Here is a 7,598-nt window from a genome sequence, read left to right on the forward strand (position 1 = left end):
CTGACCACTACCCAGTGTGCTTGAAATTATCTGGAAAAATGAGACCTCATCACAGAGGTGAATCCAACTTATTTGAAAGAAATAATATTAAAGGTTTCAATAAATTAAATATTTCTTTGAAAGCTGAAGAGGTGTTGAACAACAAAGAAACGCAGATTTGTTACAATAAATTTATTGAAAAATTGGAATTTCATTTGAAAGCAGCCTCATGTTCTTATGTTGCACAATACAAAAAATATAAAATAATAAAACCGTGGATTACAACTGGTCTGATTACCTCAATACGACATAGAGATCGACTGAAAAGAAAATTATTGAATGGATATACTCGGGAGGGGGAGAAAGAATACAAATCATACAGAAATCGATTGAATGATATAATAAAGCTAACTAAAAATCAATATTACAAGGGAAAATTATATACAGCGAGAGGAAATTGTAAAAAGACATGGGAAATCATTAACGATATAGCAGGAAGGAGCACTACCAATAAACTTAACCTCAATAACATAAATATCAAAAATATAAATGGAGAGCCAATTTTAAATAAACAAAATTATCCTAACATCTTTAACAATTACTTCACTAATATTGGAACTGAAATGTCAAAAAAAATTAAAAAAATTGAAAACTTGCCAAAACAATTTCTTGGAAATGCCACTCAACGGAACTCGATGTATTTGAAACCCATAACACAAAATGAGCTCATAGATATAATATCCAAACTGAAAACTAATAGTTTATCTGGTCCTGATGGCATCTCCTCGAAACTCATAAAGAATATCCATCCGTTTATTTTATCTCCACTGGCTCATATCATAAACATGATTTTTAAAAATGGAAAATTGCCCCAACAGTGGAAAGAGTCAATCATCACCCCTGTATATAAATCAGGTAGGCGTGACAGTGTAGGTAACTATAGGCCAATATCCATCATAAACAATTTTGCCAAGATCTTTGAGTGTAGCCTGAAGAATAGACTCACAAACTACCTCAATGACAAACGAATTCTTAGAGACAGACAATTCGGTTTTATAAGTGGTTCCAACACCGAAAATGCCGTTCTAGATTTCATGAAAGAAATTATTGGTGCCTTGGACAGATCGGAAAAGTGTTTGGCAGTTTTCCTAGATCTGGCGAAGGCGTTTGACACCGTTGATCACGGGATGCTTTTGAATAAATTGCATGATTATGGTGTACGTGGTCCAACTTACAATGTGCTCAAAGACTATCTCACACATAGAACACAGAGGGTCAAGATTAACAGTGAGCTCAGTGAGGCAATGGAGGTCAAAATGGGAATACCACAGGAAACGGTGTTGGGGCCAATTTTATTTCTTGTTTATATCAACAGTATTGGCTTCATCAACGGGTTTGGGGGCCATCTTATCTCATTTGCGGACGATACAGCACTTGTTTCCACGGGTAATAGTTGGAGGGACGCTTATGAAAAATCAGAAAATGGTCTGAGATGTATACAGTTATGGCTTAATTTTTTCAGACTAGAATTCTCTATTTATTACACTCCACATTTCACTGAAACATTTATAGGTTATGTTTGAAGACCATAATCTCTAGAGGTTATGTCACAGAGTTCAGTGTATATTTCTTCTTATTTCATGATTTAATACTTTATTTCTCCATAACTTACAAGCTGTGTTCCCCCCGCGAGCTCAAGAAAGCTCAATTAAGAGCTCGTGTTTAAGCCCGCTTGAGGAATCAACAGAACAAAACAAAATGTTTTCTTCCCCTCTAAAAACAACATACAGGTAAGTCCTACACTAATTACCAATTAATACTGAGCTGGATACTGACTATTATGAACATCTGAAAATCTCAAAACAATTCATGAGCTGCCTGTCTTCCAAAACTGTCGAGTAACCAGGATTTTGTGTGTTTTTTAAGGGAATGAAAGCTCTGCGGCATCTTAAGAAAAGATGGTATTACATTATAAATTTGGGGTAACCTGTAGAGAAGCGAAGATCTTGATTTTTCTCTGGTCACTCTTGGACCTCTCACTATCCCATTTTCAGCTTGACGCGTTCTATGGGTTGAATCCATAAAGTCAAGCCTGTGTCGAAAATTCGGAATAGAGGTTATCAAAGTCTTCAAATAAAATTGTCTGGGATCAAGAATCCTCAGCTCCCGGAACAACATCTCCGTTGGAAATAGGATAGGCTTTTCAAAGAGAACCTTTAATAACCGTTTCTGCGCTCTCTCAATAATGAGGTAATATCTTCCCACAAGACCACCCCAGGCACTAATACCATACTGGAGGACCGACTGTACAAGGGCGTAGTACACGGTATAACGCATATCCCATGGCAAGATTTCCCTCGCTACGCGGATCTTATATAAAATTTTCCTCAATCTTTTGTGCAACTCTACACTGTGAATATCCCACCTGAGGTGACAGTCAACATAGACTCCAAGATACCTAGTAAACTCTACACGATTGATCCTGTCACCATCGAAACAAAGATAGTCATAATCAGGCAATGAGTTAACAGTCAAAGAAATGGGCAGGAAGTGTGTCTTCTTCATATTCACCGAGAGCATGTTCCAATCAAACCACCTTTTCACAATGTTCAAATCAGTTATGGCCAAGTTTTTTAACATCCTCCCATGAACTGTTCAAATACAAGACATGTGTCATCAGCAAATGAGACTATTCTAGCTTTAATATTCAGATTGAGGAGGTCGTTTATATATATGAGGAAAAGTAGTGGACCGAGGACGGTATCCTGGGGTACACCGCACTTAACCACTGCCTCATTACTCAATGCATTATTGATCTTTGTCTGCTGTATCCTTCCTGACAAATAACACTCAAACAACTTAAGTGCTACGCCTCTTATACCTATGTTCTGAAGCTTTTTCAATATATAACCTATATATATATACAGGGTGTTTCATCATAAACTGGACAAACATATATATTCGTGTAGAGGACATCGGGAGAATCATTTTTGCCTTATACAATATATCCCGTTTTCGACGCATAAGCGAGATACAGGGTGTTAAACGTCAATTTTGAGCAAGATTCTTATGGGTGTGGTCAGTTTTGTATAACACTCAAAGAAACGGTTTTTGGTCAAATCTCTGTATTTTTGGGTCCTCTATTCAGAAAAGTTGATGAAATCCAAAAAAAGAATTACAAAATGGCGGAAAACCTGCAACGTTCCTAATTTTTTTTTCCGGTGGTCAAATTGAATTTTAGTTTCTGAATGAACACAATTTTCTAAGAATTTCTGTGCAAAAATTTTTTCAAAAATCGAACACAAATTTTTTTTTACATGTCTACAGCGATAAAAAAATTTCACCCGAAATGGATGGAATTTTGTAAAATTGTACTCCCTCAATTATCAATCACGAATATGAAAACAGAATTGTAAAATATTAAACGGTTTCGTTACTACAGCCATTCAAATGTTTCGTTCGAACCTCCAAAAAAAAATTAGAATGGCTTCTTAGAGTCAAAATTATTAAATTACTGCTATTTCCAAAAATTCCGGATGCTAAAATGTATTTATACAAAAAAAATTCGGTGAAACTTAGTTGGGAGTCGAACCCTCGATTCCAACGTAAGTATTAATGAAGAAATTAAGACAGTTCTAAGGATATTAATATTCGTTGCTAAGCAACGGAATTTCGTAGCTCATAGAATTCTATTGGTTATTTGAATTTCACTGAATAAAATTTCGCAAGTATCGTGACACGAATTTGTTTGGAAACGAAAATGAAATATTCTCTTTTGGAAAAAATGTCATGGTTCATGCTTATTATTAAACGAATTATTCAAGGAATAAACCTGAATTTTTTACTAATAATTCTACATTTTATAAACACAAAAAAAAACAGATTTAGTGGAAAAATCAATTTATAAATCGTTTTCGAAGATGTTTCCATTTTTAAGAATACACATTCTCCCCCTTTTTGCAACACTATCGACCGCTGAACGTATCATTTCGGGGTTTTGCCGGATCTCCTCGGCAGCTGATTCAATTCGTTGAATAAGTTCTTCCTTTGAGTTTAATGGAGCTCTCTTATCATAAACAAGACTTTTGAGATGTCCCCAGAAATAAAAATCAAGTGGTGTGAGATCCGGTGAACGAGGAGGCCATGCGATAGGTCCTAATCGGCCAATCCATCGGCGTGGGTATTCTTCATCTAGATACCCTCTTACATCTCGAGTTGTGTGGGCAGGGCAACCATCATGCTGGTACCAAATGCCTTGAATCTGACTCAGCGGAATATCTTCAAGATCTGGCAGAATCTCTGTCAGGAAGTGATAATAGCCGTTTCCAGTCAATGTTTGACGAAGAATGTATGGTCCGATAATGAATTTATCTTTTATTCCCGCCCAAACATTAACTGAAAACCTCTTCTGGCTATTTTTTGATACAGTGGCATGCGGATTTTCTCTATGCCATAAAATATTATTTTTTCTGTTGAAGAAACCATCCCTATGAAAAGTAGCTTCATCCGTAAATAAAATTTGATGGAGAAAATCCCTATTTCCACGTACTCTTCTCAAAATAAACTGACAGAATTCTTTTCTTCTATGAAAATCACCGTCTTCTAAAGTTTGGCAGAGTTGGAAATGGAACGAATGAAAGCTGTTCCTTTTGAGTACTCTCCAAACAGTAGTTTTACTTTTATTCACTAAAGGGTGGTTCGAAAGAGTTCTTGTTGAAATCATTGGGTTATCTCCTACTAAATTAAGGATGCGATCATCGTTTGTTCTTATTGTTTCCTTCTTTTTCCGGTGCAAACTTCCTTCTTCACGTAATTTGCGTTCATAAAAAGTTTTGAAGTTTGGCAAATTTTTGCTTGGAAATCTGCGGGAGTAAATTTCCCTTGCTTTTCTGCCAGAGCAATTCGCTTCATAATAAGCCTGCACAATATCATTTTTTTCCAAAAGAGAATATTTCATTTTCGTTTCCAAACAAATTCGTGTCACGATACTTGCGAAATTATATTTAGTGAAATTCAAAAACCAGTAGAATTCTATGAGCTACGAACTTCCGTTGCTTAGCAACGAATATTAATATCCTTAGAACTGTCTTAATTTCTTCATTAATACGTTGGAATCGAGGGTTCGACTCCCAACTAAGTTTCACCGAATTTTTTTTTGTATAAATACATTTTAGCATCCGGAATTTTTGGCAATAAGAATAATTACATAATTTTGACTCTAAGAAGCCATTCTAATTTTTTTTTTTTGGAGGTTTGAACGAAACATGTGAATGGCTGTAGTAACGAAACCGTTTAATATTTTACAATTCTGTTTTCATATTCGTGATTGATAATTGAAGGAGTACAATTTTACAAAATTCCATCCATTTCGGGTGAAATTTTTTTATCGCTGTAGACATGTAAAAAAAAATTTGTGTTCGATTTTTGAAAAAATTTTTGCACAGGAATTCTTAGAAAATTGTGTTCATTCAGAAACTAAAATTCAATTTGACCACCGGAAAAAAATATTAGGAACGTTGCAGGTTTTCCGCCGTAATCCTTTTTTCGGATTTCATCAACTTTTCTGAATAGAGGACCCAAAAATACTGAGATTTGACCAGAAACCGTTTCTTTGAGTGTTATACAAAACTGACCACACCCATAAGAATCTTGCTCAAAATTGACGTTTAACACCCTGTATCTCGCTTATGCGTCGAAAACGGGATATATTGTATAAGGCAAAAATGATTGTCCCGATGTCCTCTACACGAATATATACGTTTGTCCAGTTTATGATGAAACACCCTGTATATAACCTATTAAGTCTGAATGTGGAAAAAACGAAATTTATCACTTTCACCCTATTGCAGAACAACCAACCGTGGCAAAACACTATCCACATTCACGAGAAAGACTGTGTTTGCTCAATGAATTGCAACTATCCTGCTATCGAGAAAACGGAAATGATTAGGTATCTTGGGGTAATTGTGGATCAGCATATGAGATGGAATGAACATGTGGCTTATGTAGTGAGGCGACTCAGGCAGTTGATCAGGAAATTCAACGAACTGAGAAACATCCTCGAAAACAAAAATCTAACCACCATATACCACTCTCTTGTGGAGTCTGTAGTGAGATACTGTATTGCTGCCTGGGTTGGTACTTTCAATAATTCCCTGAACGTCCTCCAGGTGACTCAGAACACAATATTAAAAATTTTGTTTAGAAATCCGAGATTGTTTCCCACGGAATATCTGTATAGAGAAACTCAGTTACTGAAGGTAAGAGATCTCTATATAAACCAGTGTTTACTCTGGGTATTCAAGAACAAATCTGTTCTTCAGGAGGAGAAGGAGAAGCTTACACGATTCGTGACAAATTCATGCTTAACTCTACCATCCTTCAAAAAGAGTCACACACAGAGGTGTGTTTTCTATCACGGCCCAAAACTTTCTCTTCTCTTACCAGTTACCATAAGAAATATTTCAAATTTCAATGTATACAAAAGCTCAATCAAAGCTTTCATCATGCTCAATAAAGAACTTTTCAACTTGTTTGGTTGATTGGGGGTGGCTATGAGAGTGTAGACTTGTGTTTTTTTCTTCTTGGGTTCTCTCTCTCTCTCTCTCGGCCTCTCTCCTTCTGTCGTTATTTTGTTTTCATTATTTTTGTTACTATATTTTGCTCAAAGGATCTTCAGACTAAATGTTCGACTTGGATGTAAAAAAAAAGTGTGTTTAATCTGCAATGCTTAGTTCTTGTAATATCTTTGAACACCCCGAATGGAAGATGGAGAGCACAACACAAGTTGCTACTTAGGTGCGTCCATCCTCACATGAAGGGTAAATAAATTCAGATTGTATGATTGAAATTGTATTTATATTTTTAAGGAATAAAATTTGATTTGATTAATTGGTTAAGATGGCGAGTTCATCAGGGTATGTACTGTTGTACCTTTTATTCTTCTTTTTCATTCTTAAAAACATTTTTGATTAACATTCAAAACGAGTGAAATATCGATCTCAACTAATTTTAGCAGAGTATCGTTACCTTTTACTTGGAAAATTAAATAGCTCAGATATCTTGAATAGGATTCTATGTATATTAACACATTTCCACTATTAATTATTGTATGAGACTCATTCCCAGGAAAATAAAAAAATTGCTTCGAATAACATCAAAGTACCTTTTCAATGATGTATGATATAAAAAAAGGTTCTTTCATTTGACAGCCCTGTGGTAGCTGGTAGCTATCCCTCATTCTTTATTTTCAAATGACACCCCCTGTATATTGTCATTGAAAATTGCGTGTCATTCTATTTGGAATACAAAGATAGCACATACTTGGTATTTTTCCAGTTATAACAAAAACATTGATATTTTGTTACTTTTTTTACGTTATTTAATTATCCTTATAAAAATGAAATGCCTCCAACCATGTTTGTACAAACTGCACATATGAGAAATAGATGAATTTTTTGTTTTAAAATCCGATGTTATTTATAACAAAAATTTGCTTCAAATGTTTTTTCGTTTTTTGAATTGCATAGTAGGTATTTTGGTTGCAATTCATACTTCACAAAATGTTAAGGTTTTTGTGGATATTAATGAAAAAATACCAAGTATGTGTTATCGTTGTA

Source organism: Harmonia axyridis, chromosome 1, assembly GCF_914767665.1.
Source record: "Harmonia axyridis chromosome 1, icHarAxyr1.1, whole genome shotgun sequence".
Taxonomy (NCBI): Eukaryota; Metazoa; Arthropoda; class Insecta; order Coleoptera; family Coccinellidae; genus Harmonia; species Harmonia axyridis.